The sequence below is a fragment of the Macrosteles quadrilineatus genome, unplaced genomic scaffold (genome assembly GCF_028750875.1).
Source record: "Macrosteles quadrilineatus isolate MER2022 unplaced genomic scaffold, UCM_ALF_1.0 Scaffold_2__2_contigs__length_208266976, whole genome shotgun sequence".
Taxonomy (NCBI): domain Eukaryota; kingdom Metazoa; phylum Arthropoda; class Insecta; order Hemiptera; family Cicadellidae; genus Macrosteles; species Macrosteles quadrilineatus.
This window is the reverse complement of record NW_026542595.1, coordinates 64,598,660-64,617,555: the sequence shown is the minus strand read 5'-3', so window position 1 is coordinate 64,617,555 and position 18,896 is coordinate 64,598,660.

Below are 18,896 nucleotides of genomic sequence, written 5' to 3'. Positions count from 1 at the left end.
GTAGTAATGTTTGTAGATTGACAGCATCTTTACTCTCAATAGGGTCGTTTACAAATTGTAAACGTTTATTACCGATATCGTAGTCACCATTCGGTGTTACAGGTAACCTGTCTCCTTTAGCATTAGACCTCGATCTTATGCCTTGATCGGAATATTGTCCAAACTTATCCACACTCATAATTAAACTGCTAATTATTTGCTTGACCAAATGTGTTTATACATTCCTTCTATACTATTATTTGTCTGTTTCGTAGTTCATCAATTAAAGCCACCCATTCGTTTTCTAGACCTGTGTGGCCTGCTTCTATTGCTTCATGTATTAATCTCATACGATCTACTAATTTATTTGCATCATTGTAATAGATTATGTTTGTGCTGTAAGTGTTTTTTAACAGTCCTTCGCCTGAAGGTGTTGGACTATTCACTTTTATTTTCTTGTGTTGTATGTTTAGTTCAGCTGAAGAAATAGCTCTTCTTTTTAATGGATTTTTTTTAGACGGAAACAGGTCAGATATTACGTTTCTATACTTTTCCGATCGATTTCTATATATCGGGTTGTCTGGTAAATATCCTTTTCTATGAGTGTTTGTATCGTGACAAATAGTTTTGAAATGTTTCAAGTCTCTTGCACTGTATCTACTCGGTTTGCTTCTAAATATTAATTCAAACAATCCCAGAGTACCTTTATACTTCTTATTACCAATTAAAATGTTATCATCCTCATCCACATCGAGTAGACTGTTACCGATCATCATTCCTTTTCTTTCTAGCCTCGCTCCGTAAACATGATAATTCCTGTTAGCTGGTGTTGAGTGTAACATTTTCAATACATACTTCCTTCCAAGTTCACCTTTGGATGCTATTTCTGTGCCCAACTTGCTTATGTTTGATGGATTGGTTATTTCCTCCTCTTTTCTTTCGACCTCTGAGACTTCTTCGTCCTCTTCCGTTAAGTCTTTATCCCTAACATCTTCCATCGGTTCAGATGCGTCGGACTCTTCGGATAATTCAGTATCCTCATAACGATCTATTTCATGTTGTTCCTCTTCATATTTAGATAACGGAAGAATAATTTCTCCTTCTGTAGAAGGTCCAAGTTTTCTCAGCTTTTGCGTCATCTCTTTTATGGGTTCGATAACAGGTTTAAATGTTGATTCTAAAAATGCATCCCTTTCATTTATACCCAACCTCAATGCTCTATTTTTTCGCCTAATAGCATCACTGAGAGATTTAATCTCTTTTAACAAATTTTCTTGCTTAACCATGTTCGCACCTTGAACACAAGTATAATAATGTCCATCTCAATTTTTTTCAGTGTATTAAAACAAATTTATCAAATCCGATTCGATATCGACCGTTTTTCACAGGTTCGTCTTTGTCAATAACTAAAAACCCATATTTATCTGCCCAAGCCTTCCCACAAAGCTCTTTGAATTGTTCAAACCTCATATCTGCACCAACATGATCGTTATAAATGTGTTTTAGGTTTGTATCATCTTGCTTGAATATAACTATAAAGTTAGCGTTATCTCTGATCAATTGCTTTGGAATTTTACTATACGTCTGACCTATATATATACAGTCTATATTATTATGTCTACCCATAGCAAAGTAATTTCTAACTGCGTCCTGATTTTCGCAGGATACGTCATCAAATATAAAGATAGAGTATGGTTTAGCTTCGTTCGGGTGCATTATATTCTCGCTTGCATTAAATTTGAAAAATTTGACATCTGGTACTTCGGATAGGATTTTATCTAAAAGTTGATACTTTGGTTGTTGTAAAGACTTTGAAAATATATATATGTTATTGAACCTTAATCCTTTTGGATTGGTAATCATGTTAAACACCACATTTGTTTTTCCACAGTTTGATGGACCTGTCACAATGCAACGAACCGTATTAGGAAACAACAGGCCATGTCTACCCTCGTTGATATTAACATTATCAACAGTCAATCGGTCTACATTGTCTATGTCGAAATGCTCCTTATGATGTATTATCTCCATGTTCCTCTTTGATGGTTCAAGATTGACTGGTTGATTGGTCTAGATCAAGTCCTTTTTGGGTATCCATGAGTCTTCACTTTCTTTAAAACCCAACCAACGCACTAAGACTCTGTCTTTACTTCGTTTTAACACCTTCTCAACGAGATAAACATCCCCGACTGTGGACTTTAACATTTCATGACCGTAGAACACACCTTGCAGTAATTGTCCTCTATTATCTTTCAAAATATATGTTTCGGGTAGAGTTGGCTGCACTTTATAGACAGTAAATACTTCATTCGTCCAATTCGGTAAGTATTTTTTGCTAAACACTCCTTTGTATTTACTTATTCGGACTTTGTCACCGACATAAAACTTTGCAGGCTTTCTTTTTTCTATCTTCGGTCTAGTATTGTGAGTAATGTTTTGTAAAACGAGTTTTTCATTGTCCTCGTTTACCTCATTCGGTGTCATACCAATCGTTCTATGATAATTGTTATTATAATCATTTATTAGCTTTGTTAAAACATCATACCAAATATGCGAACCTCTGTTTGAAAACATCTTGTACATCGCTCCTTTAAGGGTTCTATTAAATCTTTCAATAATTGCCGATTTTTTCTCAGACTTTGTAGAGTAGTGGTTTATGTTATGTTTTTTCATTATTTGTTGAAAGTGTTTATTGAAGTACTCTTTACCATCGTCAGTTTGTAGATGCTTTATTGTGTTTTTATCTCTTTGAATGATAGTTTCCATGGCTTTGGCAACTGTTGAGCCCGATTTGTCTTTTAGCGGAAAGGCATCGGCTTTCTTGCTAAAACAGTTTATAACTGTCAATATATAATTGAATCCTTTATTTATTTTGCTATACGGTCTAACTTCGATTAAATCTGCTTGATACAAATCATTTATTCCCTTAACCACAGTATTTCTTCTTGGAAAGTTTATTCTTGCGGGTTTATGCAGCTCATTTACAATCTTGCTTTTTAGATCCATGTTCTATGTTTACTCCCTTAGGTCCAAAGTGCAACTGAAGATTACCTGTCGTCAAACTATTTATGTCATGTCTGCTTGATATTAATTATTAGGAAAACATTATCTGGCAATAGGCATAAGGGAATAGTGACCATATGGTAAAGTGTGAATACCGTCAGCGAGAATCACTCTTTTGTCGTCATTTGCAGACAATGCTCTCTTCACTTCTGTGACACTGTACAGATTATGGTTTAAGCTTCTGATGGTGTTGAAGGTTGCAGTGACGCTTTTATTTTCAAACAAACATTTCTTGTACTGTTCAAAGCTCAATTTCTTCTTTAAATAAAGCTTATTGATTCCCTTTGCTTTCTTGACAATCCTATCGTCCTCAACAATGTTAGGATTAAATAGTTTAAATGCGTATAATTTTGACATGAGAGAAATATGTTCTTCCATAGGTATACCATTCGTTTCATCCTTAAACTTGCCTAATACTTTCTTATTTTTCTCGTCGTAGTTGGAATGGTTCTTTGGGTAATCGGAAAAATCAAAGTCATTCTTGTGTGGAAAGGTTCTTAAATCTTCATACATATCCAGGGTTTTTATCCAATAGTTGAATGCGTCAGTATCCATGTATGTAATACCAATGTTGTCCCTTCCGTAGTAAGCAACCATTTTGTTGTAATGGAAGTCATACATATGCGTTTTAGAAATGTCAAGTATAGACATACCTACATACAGAGGACGATCCATCTTTACAGTTGTTTTATTCATACACACCGCAACAAGGCTTTCGTTTATAATAATTGACGTTTTAAAATTAGGTTGTTGAACTAGTGTTTGTAATTTCCGTGCATTTGTAACTAGTTTTACATTTTTATGTTTTCTTTTGTTTTCCAAGGTTTTGCCAAAAATTGCATTATTCATTAGTTTAAAAAAATCCTTTTGAAAGGTCGACGTGGCTGCTGTTCTTCGTGTTGTATTGGAATCAATATATGGTTTTAACCAACAGGATTGAGAAAACTGAATGGCTCGATGGACTTTTGTAAGATGAAGACCGAGTTCGATAGCTTGTTGAACCACCCAGAAGTGAGCAACATAACGTTGTTTGTTAAAAAGTGTCATCATTAATTTAGGAAATTTTCCATTTGAAGGTACCTCGGTCCTTGCTAGGAGCGGAAGGTCGTAATGAAGATCGTGCAGGACTTCTGGATATTCAAAGTCACAGTCCAAAATATATCCGGTATCGCCATACTTTGAAATGAGGGATATATTGCCGATGGAGTCTGGATCCACCCACTTGAAATCGCCATATGGTAACGGTTTGGACATAGCCCATCCATAAAGATTATTCGCGTCAAAGTACCCTAAGTATACTGAGTCTTTTTTTTCATCATAGTTAGGAAGATGTTTGTTGTTAGCTTTAACGTGTCTGGTTACGCTTTGAGTTAAACCACCTCTAACGCCGGATTCAATCATTAACAACATGTCAATGTCTGTAAGCAGTTCTAGATTGCATTGTGTCTCTTTTAACATGGCTTGCCAAGCTAAACCTGGAGACGTGTAAGAATGGAGTGGGTCTAACCCATATGCATTCAAACAAGTGTTTCGAAATTCTTCCATTACGTCGCATAGAAGGGTTACATCTAGTTTTACGTAGAAATCAGAGTACTCTCCAAGGGTCCTCATATTCAGTTCGTTCCATACCCTACAAGCGTGCTCATAATCCTCCGATGTAACTTCACATTCGTTGAGCTTATTGTAGAAATGATGACGAGCAGGAAGTGAAGTCTCATTGAATCTATGTAACCCATCAACATAATCGTACGGGAACACTCCTTTACGCAGCACTAAATTAATCTTCTCAGGAGGAACAATCTTAAGTGTTTCTACTAGATTATCTCTTTTTAGGTTTTCCGATAATTTCATAAGACTTGATGGCATAAACCTGAAAGAATCAATAAAGCGAAGTTTTATTTTTCCAATCTTTTTAGAGAAACTAATGAATTTTTCCGTGCTGGTAGCTAAAACATCGATAGGCCCATCATCTCTTCCTAGTTCTGGAACTATGAAATGTGCATCGTACCCACTAAGATTGTGTAAAACTACAGGGATGAACCGTGGTATCTTATAGTTTAGATTGCAACTATTGCAAGCAGGTCCTCTATACTCGCCACTGAGATGATCGTGGTCATGGACTCTCACATTATCCTCAGTAAATTCTTTCTTACAAAGGTAACATAATGCTGCTGATTCGTGTTGTACAAGCTGTTCTTCTTCAAGTACCTTCATTGGTATTATACCATTATACAACTTTTCGACTTTTTTAGCGATATCGTAGAGGGTATCCATAAACAACTTAGCGGCGTCTTCACCTCGATACAATTGCGGCTGCGATGTCAAACCAAAGCGTTGTAGATGTTCTTCATTCAATGTTGATTTTATAAGTAAGCAAAAACTATTTGGTTTATGTGCTTGGTACTTGGTTCGTCTATTAGCTTCACAATCTGAAAGCTCGATGGGAATCAATGTCGATTCAAAATCTGCGTAGATTACTAAAGGTATGCGATATTGTTGAACAGTATTGTTAAAGACAATGTTTGATTTACTAGGAGCTGGTAATTTGATTTTTACAGTATCTTTTTGAGTGCATAGAAGTTGATGTTCCAATAGCCATCGTGAACCTCCTCTTTCCAAAGATTTATTTACATAACAAAAACACCTTTTACATATTGTTTTTCTTCCTCTATATTTTGACAACTGATTAGATACAAGAGCTGCAAAGTCTTTGATGTATACATAATGGGTTATATCTCCTTTATTTATGAGGAGCAAGTCCGTGTGATCTACACGTTCAGACGCTGTAATTCGCAAAGGATACACGTTGTTAGACGAATCTAAAGCAAAAACATTTACAGATGCATTAGGGTTTTGTTTTTCAAACTTGGATATAGATGGTAAAGAAACGGGGTAGGTTACCCCTTGGAAGTTGTATTTATGCTGAACATTGTGATAGTGTCGGCTAGGATTTTTTGGAGTATTCTTAACATATTTTGCAAGCATCGCATATTTAAAACATTCGTTATTTTCGTTTTGCACGTTGATACAAGATTTTTTGAGCTTATTTTCTTCGGTAGAGGGATGTAGCTGCTTCCTCGAATTCCATACGCATGTTTGTGTACTCTGATGTCTAGTCCTGTTATATCTAACAAACCCCATCCAGAACCTCTTCCTTCATGTTCTTGTAATTTAGTCAAGAGTTCCTCAAAACATTCAGATACAACTTGTTCAATGTCTGTTGAAAACATTGCGGTTCTATTTTTTGTAAGGAAGCCTCTTGGAGAGATTTCATTTTGCGTGTTTGTAAACGTAGCATCTAGTAACAGCCCAAACTTTATAAAATTTAATCTTTTTAATTCACTCTGCAAAGTATTTACTACCAACCTTTTTGCACTTTTCATAAATTCTTTTCAATTTCGCATTATCAATCTTAAAGTGTGTTACAACACTACCAGGTAGTGCGTGGGCGTGTAATTCTACCTCAACTGGTGGAGCTGGTGCATAATGAATTACACTTGGTCTTGAAACTTGGTGGTGAGCTAACATTTGATCTATTACTTCCAGTTGTTCTTCTTCATTTTGATATATTTCAATTCCAACTCTATTATGTTCAATTTCTTCATGAATGGCCAAAAGCAACGCATCTTTAAATAATGCTGCACAAGTATTGCATCGAAACATGTTGTAGGTAGGATCTTCACCAATAGTTCTTGAAAATTCGTGTTGAGCTAATATATGATCTATTGCTTCCAGTTGTTCTTCATTCCTATCAATTTCTATTACGTCTATATTATGTTCGATTTCTTCATGAATGTTTAAAAGCAGTTCATCTTTAAATAATGCTTCACAAGCATTGCAACGGAACATGGTATGGGTATTAACTCGACAATAGTTCATCCGTTAATAATGACACCCTACGAAATCGTCTCTCTTTTATACCAAATAAGGTGGAGGGAGGTAGGGGAGGGGGTATAATATCTCTAAGTGGAAGGGGATAAACTAGGATATTTTATGTTTTAAAGTGTGACTTTCAAAATCAAACCAATTATCTTCAATAGCTTGTAAGTAGGTCAAGGTCAAATGATAATTTTTTTTTTAACAAGAATACATCATTAAATGATTCACTATAATAACCATAAAATGAACTATTCTAATTTTTTTTGTATTTTTTAAGTCTAGTCTTTAATACAATTTATTCAGATTCATCATCAGAATCTGAAGGAAATAATCTACGGCAAACAGGATAAACCCCTCTCGCAGCATTCGAAATTAGTTCTTCTATATTGCTACATCTTGGAGTTTCTTGGTGGTTAAAACTTTCCATTTCTTCTAAGCATACATTTTTGGAAATGTCCAAAGAGTCTGGATTTCCATTCATTAGTTTAGAATTACTCAACTCAATTTCTTCCTCAAATGTGTTTTCTGCATTATTTTGTTCATTAGCATCTTCTTCATATGAAACATCCAATTCAAATTCGTCTTCAATTTCTTCATCTTCTTCACTATCGTTTTCTTGAGAAATATTATATAACATATTCAGTACGTTAGGAAAGATATTCTCTTTGGGTGCCATGGTCGAAGGTTAATAGTGACTGATGGTAAGAATGTGAATGACTTATAGTGTGACGGACCTCCTTATATATCCATTAAAAAGGGTAGGAGAAGGAAGGTTGGAGTAAGGGGTGAAAGTATAAAAGATTGATCATTTTGCTATGAGATATATTTATATACTACATTATTGTTCTCATTACAACTGTTTCACTCGGTTTTTAGTGTGGTAAGAAGTTAAAACACATTTTTTTATATTCCCATTATTGTAAGTGGAGTTTCAGACAATCCAAGTGATACAGCTTGCTCCAATTGCAATTCTAGGATTCTAATGTATTTTATGGTTAGTTGTAGAGTTTTAAATTTGGAATCACTTCTTTTTACAAAAGGTAGTTTACTTCGCAATTGTTCATATGCAATATTAAGTATTTCATTTCTTTTCCTCTCTCTAGCATTCCTTGCCTCTTTCCTCATCTTGGAACACTCGTTTCGAGTTGAAATGGAAGTGCGATTGACATACGTTGAAGAATCTCTCTCTTATATAGCCACTCTCCACTACTTTTTACTATTTATCATATAAAAAAAGTATGTTCAATGTAAGTAACTTCCCCCTCCCTTCCCCATCTCTCTTGGAGCTGGGATGTATGACAGGGTTTAACCAATAATAATAAAAATAAAAACTTAGAATGAGGAGGGTCTGTAATACGAATGAGAGTTTCCTCATCCAGGGTTGCATGTGTACTTACTCCTGATATCACTAAAGTAATAATGAACTATAGTTCGGCCGCTTAGAAAACGACCTGTGCGCTAATGATAAACCAATGCTAAAGGAGGTCGCTTTCTAAGCGGCCGAACGTGTACATGTTGCTCGAAATCGAACAATTGCAAAGAAGTAAAGTAGTTATTTAAAAACAAATAACTTATTTAAAAACGATTAAAAGTCATAATTTCCCATGAGTTTAAAAGACTCAACTCATAGATTACGTACCTAACAGTTACATATCATAAATATTTCTTGTAAATAGTTTATCATATTTCAAAGCTGATCTGGTTTTAAGTGTATTCTACAAATGTTTCCCACTTATGGCCACAGCTGTCTTATATATGATTCCCTCACTTCCCCCACCGACAACACAAAGTGTTTTTTATACAATGTAAGGATTAAAACTCACATTTTTCAGAAATCATTGTTTATCAAACCATTAGAATTAACTTAACTTATTAACTTATGTAATAGTTTAGTTTAACATTATGTGTTTCTTTTGTCTATAAAACGAATCTAGGTCAAGGTCATAAGTAAATTAAAAAAAAACCCCAAAGCCTAGTGCATAACTATTTTGTTTTACCATGCATGAAAAAAACACGGAGTAAAGAAACAAACTACTAAAGCCAAGTACTAAAAAGCCAAGTGCACAACTGTATTCTTTTAACATGCGTGAAAGTAATAAAGGAAAAAAAAACTATGATAGCCTACTACAAAAATCAATTGCTCTATCATGCAAAGAATAAGACAGGATGAGAGGTTGGTATGGTTGGTATATGGAATTTTAATTTATTTTAAATTGTCTTGCAACAATCCACTGGCCATTGAAAACGCTAAGGTTTCTAATCCTCTGAGATATATGTAAGAATGATCAAACATTATGATTTTTTAAAACAGAATTTGAAATTTTACTTATACCGGTAAATTAGTTTGAAACATTGCAAGAATTTTAATTTCAAAGATATGTTAGTATTTCTCCATGTTGATAAACCACTGGTCACTTAAAATCGCTAAGGATTTTTTTTAGATCCGCTGGGTTTTAGACAAGGATTAACACTGTTTTACTTTTTAATTTTGTTAAACAATTTCAAAGATATGTTAGTGTTTCTCAATGTTGACAAACCACTGGTCACTTAAAATCGCTAAGGATTTTTTTTTAGATCCGCTGGGTTTTAGACAAGGATTAACACTGTTTTACTTTTTAATTTTGTTAAACAATTTCAAAGATATGTTAGTGTTTCTCCATGTTGATAAACCACTGGTCACTTAAAATCACTAAGGATTTTTTTAGATCCGCTGGGTTTTAGACAAGGATTAACACTGTTTTACTTTTTAATTTTGTTAAACAATTTCAAAGATATGTTAGTATTTCTCCATGTTGATAAACCACTGGTCACTTAAAATCGCTAAGGATTTTTTTAGATCCGCTGGGTTTTAGACAAGGATTAACACTGTTTTACTTTCTAATTTTGTTAAACAATTTCAAAGATATGTTAGTGTTTCTCCATGTTGATAAACCACTGGTCACTTAAAATCGCTAAGGATTTTTTTAGATCCGCTGGGTTTTAGACAAGGATTAACACTGTTTTACTTTTAAATTTTGTTAAATAATTTCAAAGATATGTTAGTGTTTCTCCATGTTGATAAACCACTGGTCACTTAAAATCGCTAAAGATTTTTTTAGATCCGCTGGGTTTTAGACAAGGATTAACACTGTTTTACTTTTTAATTTTGTTAAACAATTTCAAAGATATGTTAGTATTTCTCCATGTTGATAAACCACTTGTCACTTAAAATCGCTAAGGATTTTTTTAGATCCGCTGGGTTTTAAACAAGGATTAACACTGTTTTACTTTTAAATTTTGTTAAATAATTATAAAGATATGTTAGTGTTTCTCCATGTTGATAAACCACTGGTCACTTAAAATCGCTAAAGATTTTTTTAGATCCGCTGGGTTTTAGACAAGGATTAACACTGTTTTACTTTTTAATTTTGTTAAACAATTTCAAAGATATGTTAGTATTTCTCCATGTTGATAAACCACTGGTCACTTAAGAACGTGAAGGATTTTTTAGATCTGCTGGGTTTTAAACAAGGATTAACACTGTTTTACTTTTAAATTTTGTTAAATAATTATAAAGATATGTTAGTGTTTCTCCATGTTGATAAACCACTGGTCACTTAAAATCGCTAAAGATTTTTTTTTAGATCCGCTGGGTTTTAGACAAGGATTAACACTGTTTTACTTTTTAATTTTGTTAAACAATTTCAAAGATATGTTAGTATTTCTCCATGTTGATAAACCACTGGTCACTTAAGATCGTGAAGGATTTTTTTAGATCCGCTGGGTTTTAAACAAGGATTAACACTGTTTTACTTTTAAATTTTGTTAAACAATTTCAAAAATATGTTAGTGTTTCTCCATGTTGATAAACCACTGGTCACTTAAAATCGCTAAAGATTTTTTTTTAGATCCGCTGGGTTTTAGACAAGGATTAACACTGTTTTACTTTTTAATTTTGTTAAACAATTTCAAAGATATGTTAGTGTTTCTCCATGTTGATAAACCACTGGTCACTTAAAATCGTTAAGGATTTTTTAGATCCGCTGGGTTTTAGACAAGGATTAACACTGTTTCGTTCAAAAATAATTTAACTATTGATGGAACTATTCATGTTTCAAAGATCGTAGGTCATGTACAAGCTGCTAGAGCTACATTTCCGCAAAATCTTTTCCACATGAATTATAACAACCCTATGCTTCGAATTCTAAAGTTTACGTAAACTTTTAAGATAGAATGGTTGGTGTACAATTCCATTATTTAAATTTAGAACCTAGCCATAAATATTTTACGATTAAACTTAACAGTAAAATAGTAAGTAAGTATTACAATGTTGGTCAGACATTGCAATAATTCTTACATTTTACACAGTTCACCTTTTGATGTTCGACCTCAACTATCAAACGATGAAGTGTGTAAGGATGATGGCGTGCGCAGTCTCTTTTATAGACAGTAGGCGTGGTTTTACTAATTAATGCGAGGGGCACTTCAGTGCGCAGACGACACCCCATTGGTGTGGGCGTGGTCTACTCAACCAATGAAATGCGGGGGCAATACACATGGGAAAGCGAAATAGCATGCATAACAAACCTACAGATTGCATAGAATAAATTATACCGGTCCAAAGATAACCCACCTTAATCTTACAGTGAAATTTAACTTTACTTGTGAGTTACCATGATAGCAACGATAAAATATATGATATGTTTGCATTTGAACCAGGAGGTTTAAATAATGACGGTCAAATGTTAAGTATATTATATAATACTAGTGTACCTACCTATTGCTAGAATTCGAGAAATTGCAATGTATTCCAAACCTTAATTTAAAACGAATAACAGTCGTAGTTTCCAATTACTAAAAAGAACCAACTCAAAAATGATGTAATCAATCACTCGGATACAGTTGTTATCAAAAACTGAAAACTCACGTTTTTGTGTGTATCATGTGTTTACTACGAACAGCTGTAATTATTATATAATTAATACGCTACATGAAACTTTTGTCGGTTGAACTCCTCCACCATTTATAAACCGATTTTTATCCATTGACGTCTCATTGGAAAGAGCGTGTCGCGTAGATTTGCAAACTGGCCTTACATTTTTTGAAATATTCCCCCTTGGGCTCGGCCCCAGTAGATTTTTTGAAAGTTCACATGTTATCCTTATGAAGAACATAATTGTTTAAATTTTTTGATCAGCTGTATAATTTAATTGCTGTTATTTATTTTCAATTCCACGAAACGCATTGGGTACATTAAAGAAATGATTGAATTAAAATATTTTACTACTTTGTAAAAAATGTTATCGCTATAAAAATTGACTGAAATTTGTAAACGTACTGACGACAACGGGTAGTACCACGGTAGGACTATTCAGACTACATTATTATTGACGAAGATCAACATGGACAACCTAATGTGGCTATAAGTGGGAAAGATTTGTAGAATACACTAAAAACCCTGATCAGCTTTTGAAAAATGATTAAATATTTACAAGAAATGTTGATTGTGTGGAACTGTTAGGTACGTAATCTATGAGTTGAGTCTTTTTAAACTCATCGGAAATTATGACTTTTATTCGTTTTTAAATAAGTTATTTGTTTTTAAATACTGTAACTACTTTACTCTTTTGCAATTGCTTGATTTCGAGCAACATTTGCGCTAGTTATTACAAATTATTCGTCTGTTTAAGTAAACCTAATATTTTCTTCATAAGAAATACATTGAGATTTTGATAACCTGTGGGGGTTAAGCCTGAGAACTTTTATTACAGGAATTGGTGAAAGAGGGCGTCTACACAAAAAAATGCTTAATTTTGACACATCGTTTGTAAAAAAATCTTTCATTATTAACGGAGGAGTAGTGTTTCGTAGAAATCACCTTCACGCAGTAGGAGGGAATAGAGCTACAAAAAATAAACATGTGAAAAGCTTGTTACTCAAATATAAATTTGCATTGCAATAATAATAACATCTAGATTGTATAGAATAAATAATAACCAACCTTAATATTAAAGCTTCTAGCAAACAAAAATCTAACTATTAAGTTATTAAGTTTAAATACTTTTAACCATTGTGGGAAGTAACTTTCAACTGTAGGCTTACCTTAGGGCAATGCCTCATAGATCTAGGCCTATAAAGCTTTTTTAGTTTAATCATTGGATTTAACATATAGACCACGTATTTCCATGTTTTCACTATTTAACAATTAACTAATGAATGTTTGCAATGGTCAAATAGTTTTACCTTATAATGTTCCAGATAGAAACGTTGTGAATACAAAACTTTAAAGATCTAGCTTGCTGCGATGTTTGTTACTTCGACGTAAAAGAATCAAGTGAAGAGTGTTTTCTCAATGACAGTGGGGGGCCACCGGTTATTGAACGTTTCAGTTCTCTGGATTGGAACATCACAAAGAACGAACCGTAAAAAACACATGCGGGCGTTACAAGGGTCTTCACTAACTGGAGGAGCTACCGTTGAAACAATGAAATTACCAGTACCCGCATTAGTTTTGGTCTACACGCTTTGTCAATTCATTTTGTTTTCATTTGAATTAAAAGGATATTTTTCCGGATTGGTTTTAAAATAACAAACAATTTGCAAGTCAACAATTTTGTTAGGGATTGTACATAACCACTTGATGACACGTTTTAGCTTACGTGATAGTGTTAATGTAAATATCTCGCAGTAAGTTTGTATAATGTAACAGATTGTTTGCTAAAAAACGCTAATTTGCTTTAAAATTAATTGTAGATAACAGTGTTGAAGGAAGGGATTTTATTTTTTTTCACCTTGGTTGTTTATACATGTAACAATACATCTATATTGTTTGATTGGTAAACTCGCATAGAGTGGTTACACTAGAAACAGACAAATGGAATCCAACAATTCAGAGTACAATAATAACAACATACAAGATAACACTATTTTATCAACTACAGATAATATTCCTCATCTGATCTACAACAGACCATTACATCAAGACACTCATATATTCAACAGATATATATACATATATATAATATCATCCAGTTTAAATGGATCCGACTTTAGCATGGAAGTGTTAGATGTATTAGAGATACTGGTTGACGGTGAAAGAAACCGTTACATGTGAACATAGTTAACAGTGAAAATAGTTAAATTAAATAGCTTTCTGTACCACAGGTAGCAATACAAAAACACAACCACTTTCCACTAATTTTTATCGCATAAAGGACAAACATAGAACAAACAATAAACAGAACTGTACATTGAATTTTATAAATACAAACAAGGGTATTTGATAAGTGTTGGCATTTGTTTTATTAAATAGTAAATAACTGTGTAGATAGTGGGAAATTTGGTTTTTTATATAGCTTGATCGTTTTGTACATCTACCATTACATGTTTTACGATTTGATTGGTAAACTTGAATACCAATTGTGTCACAAACTGTTATAAGAATTATTCACAATTTTACTGGAACATTCGTTGCTATATATTACTGTTGATTTTGTATTGAAGCGATTTTTTTATGTATAAGAGTGGTTATTTGTTGTAGATTAAACAATGTGTAGTATACCAAGTGTTTGTTATTTGAAAAAACCATTCGAAACATATAGATTTGAATGAATGGGTGAGTCTTGTTGTAATAGAAATATCAAGGTACTATGTTTAAACTGCGGCACGTAGTTGTAATTAGTAGAGCAATGCTCTGCCCGCATACCGTCAACTGTTCATGGAGAACTTATAAACTATGTACGTCACTTTTGCATACAAGTTAAACAGCTGATACACCTTGCAGGATTAAAGTGTTGTTTTAGTTTGGATCTGAATTTTATGTTTGTAATGGTAACATAATAAAATAGTGGTTATATTAAGTTTTCTGTACGGAACATTGCAAACTAAAAATCAAAAACACTTTTTCGTAATATGTACATAAAAAAACAAACTTTTCACTTAACGATCTTATAAAATGTAAAGACAGAAGTGGTAATAGTTCAATTGCGACTGTTTGTTGTATATAAACAATGATTCTAGGTAGCCATTAGAAAAAGCATAAAAGAAGGTTTAAGATCGGTCTCTCACCAGTCTGTTGTGAAACTAGCTAAAGACAACATCTTATTAAAAAAGATTGTTTGCTAAAATCAGTAATTTGTATTAAAATTAATTGAAGATATCAGTATTGAGGAGGGTATTTTTAGCTTACACACCTTGATTATTTATACATGTACCAGTACATCTATATTATCTGATTGGTAAACTCGCATAAAGTGGTTTCACTAGAGACAGACAAATGGAATCCAACAGTTCAAAGTTAAATAATAACAACATACAAGATAACACTATTTCATCCACTACAGATAATATTCCTTATCTGAGCTACAATAGAGCATTACATCAAGACATTCCAGAACAAATAAATATAATATCATCCAGTGTAAAAAGATCCATATTTAGCAAGGAAGTGATGGATATATTAGAAAGACTGGTTGACGGTGAAAGAAACCGTACCTAACATGTGAACATATTTAACAGTGAAATTAGTTAAATTGAATAGTTTTCTGTACTACAACTAGCAATAAAAAACATTCAAACAGTTTTACAAAAGGACAAACGATAAACAGAAATACGTTGGATTACAATACAACCAAGAGTATTTAATGAGAGTTAACATTTGCTTTAAATAAATAGTAAATTATAGGGTAAAGAGTGGGAAATTTGTTTTTGTATAGCTTGATCGTTTGTACGTCTAACATTAAGCAATGTGTAATATACCAAGTGTTTGTTATTTTAAAAATCATTCAAAAACATAACGATTTGAATGAATAAACAAGTCTTAGAAATATCAAGGTACTATGTTGCAAATGTGGCACATGGTTGTAATTAGTGGAACAATGCTCTGCCCGCATGTACCGCCAACTGTTCACGAAGAAGTAGAAACTCTGAACATTACTTTTCCATACCAGTTAAATAGCTGATACACCTTGCTGGATTAAAGTGATATTTTAGTTTAGATCTGAATTTATGTTTATAATGGCGACATAATAAAATAATGGTTTTTAATCAGTTTTCTGTACGAAACATTGCAAACCAAAATCCAAACACTTTTCGTAATATGTACATAATAACAAACTTTTCACTTAACGATCTTATAAAATGCAAAGACAAAAGTGGAAATATTTTAATTGCGACTGTTTGCTGTATGCCAGATAGCAATCATAAACAGCATAAAAAGAATGTGTAAGATCGGTCTCTCATCAGTCTGTAGTGGAACTAGCTAAAGACAACATCTCATTAACAACAAATTATATCGCAAACATTGCAAAGGTAACATGTACAAATAGTTATCTCGCACAGTTTTATATCATATATATAGCTAATTTATCAAATTTAACAAAATTCCTACTATGTTTCCAATAAAAGAAACAAACTTTAAGTGTATAATATGCATGGACAAAAAAATCGTAATTTACTCTTCTTACCAATGCAAACACTGTTTCGCTTGCGACATGTGTGGATGACAATTTGACAACTGTTGTTACTGTAGTAGACCTCCTATAACTTCTATGATCCAAATGTTTAGTTTAGCTTAGATCTGTATTAGGTTTAAGTTTTCAAAACAATTATATTCCTTGTATGTAAATTTTTGATTTTTCAATAAAGAATTAAAAATCAGCATATCGGTACCTATCCCTTTACCGATATGCTGTTTTTTTTTAACCACAACAATAACCTTGAAAATATCGATCCACCTAGCTCTCACACGTCAGCATGTCGTCATCATGACGTCACCATGCCGTAACCCACCACACCACGTGCTAGGTCACGCACCATTACCACCATATGCTTAACCGTCAATTAAGCACCACATGGCTCTTGTGACGTCACTCCCCAGCGGTCTTAGTTTCCCACTACTAACAACATTGCAAGTCTAGTGCTAGTTAGACTAGTAAAATTGTTGGTTAACCTAGAAGTAATTGTAATATAATTTCTATCAATGAATTCTTATGTAAAAATGGCTGAAAAAAACGATGGTGAAAAGTCTACCACTCTACGGAGGTGCGTTGGCCTGGTATGAAAGGTTTTTCAAAATGGCTACCGTAAATATTTATGTTTTTAGCCAATAAGTCCTAAACTATTACAGGTAGCTTAAATAAGTAAATGAGTAAATTTTAAAGAATTACATTGCGCAACTTTTGGTACATAATAAGTTACAAGTCCTTACATTCTTAAAAGAAAATAATGTAGTCAAACAATTTTAATAGTTCATTGTTATTCAGAGAAATTTTGAGTTATGGATTTTAAGTTGGCAATAATGATTGTTTTGTACCAGCTGAGAGTTCTTATTGTTGTTGTTAATATTTCTACATGTTTCTAGTTTACTTTCATGTTCAGTAGTGATGTTTTTAATTAAATTTTAGTCTTTTAGTGAAATTAGTGTTGCGATGGTGATGTCAATCCCCCTTAGTATGACAACTGAAAATAGAAAAATGAATATCGAAACATGTTTTATTTGTGAACAAATTATACACGACAGTTGTGAGGTATTATCTCTCACTGAAAAAGCAATTGAAGCAATACACCGAACCAGTAAGGGAAGGAAAATAACTGAATTCCATGTAATTTTTGGTAAAAAGTTCATAAAAAATGTAGAGCGCAGTTTATTGACTTAAAGTCTTCATTCAGAAAGCGTGAGGATGGTACCCGTTTGACACGTTTTAGTGAAACCTATTTTGATTTCAAAAGTAATTGTTTTTTGTGCCCAGCTGAATTAAGCCTAACATATAAACAAAGGAATAAAACGAACGGTTTGAAGCTCGGACGCTAAACTTGAGAACATCAGTGCTAGAAAAGTGCAACGAATGTAAAGATGAATGGGCTGTCAAAGTCAAAATACGGCTTCTAAATGTGTATGATTTGCCTGCTATGAAAGCATGTTATCACAAACAATGTTTACTAAAATTTCGAAATGGAAAATCTATACCACAACAATTAGTGACATAAGCTCTGCCAGGTCGCCCATTCTGCTGCTGCACAAGAGGTACAAGTATGCCTGATCACAATCCACATCTCCTGAGTGTTTTATTCAGTATTCTGCTGACAACATAGGCCACAATATAATTAGACTAGATGGTAATGGAACTTTCCATGGCATGGGTATTATAGCTAGCGTAGTTCCAGCAGGGGCATTTTCTGAGGTTATCAAGAAACGTAATGTTTCTTATGAAGAGAGCTTAAGGACGTGGAAGATTTCCATTAGGCTACAGTGTATCCTTCTCAGGCTTTTATGGCCAATGGGGTGGAGCCCCAAGACATCGGATTTTCGAAACATGATTTGTCATTTTTCTGTTGTCCAAATTACTACCTACTCTTATGAAAAGTTTCGGCCCAAACGGTTCTCGAGTTTTGCGTTCTTACTGAAAATATATCGTTGCCACAAAATCTCGTTAGTGATAAGTATTATACTACTAGCAGAGTACCCGTCCTTCGTGGGGGTTGGCAAATAAGTACATAAAATGCTTATTGCAGTTATACTCAATCTTTGCGTTTGCAATGTGAGAAGACACGGTTTGAGAAAATTTGCTCCCTCAAATTTACGGTATGCAATAGTATTACATATCTACCATAGTCACAATGCTCTACCACTTCACCTACACAATAGAGAAAAATAGATTATTAAGCATTCGCAAAATATCGCAAATTATTCATGAAATTAAAAACATAAACATAACTGTAAACAATCCTACTTTTACAGTTCTCATTTGTATCACAGGTTTTTGTTGCTGCTTAGTTCAAATTAGCTTTTTTCATAAAATGCACTGAAATTGAATTAAAAACATCACTACTGAACATGAAAGTAAACTAGAAATATGTAGAAATATTAACAACAACAATAAGAACTCTCAGCTGGTACAAAACAATCATTGTTGCCAACTTAAAATCCATAACTCAACATTTCTCTGAATAACAATAAACTATTAAAATTGTTTGACTACATTATTTTCTTTTAAGAA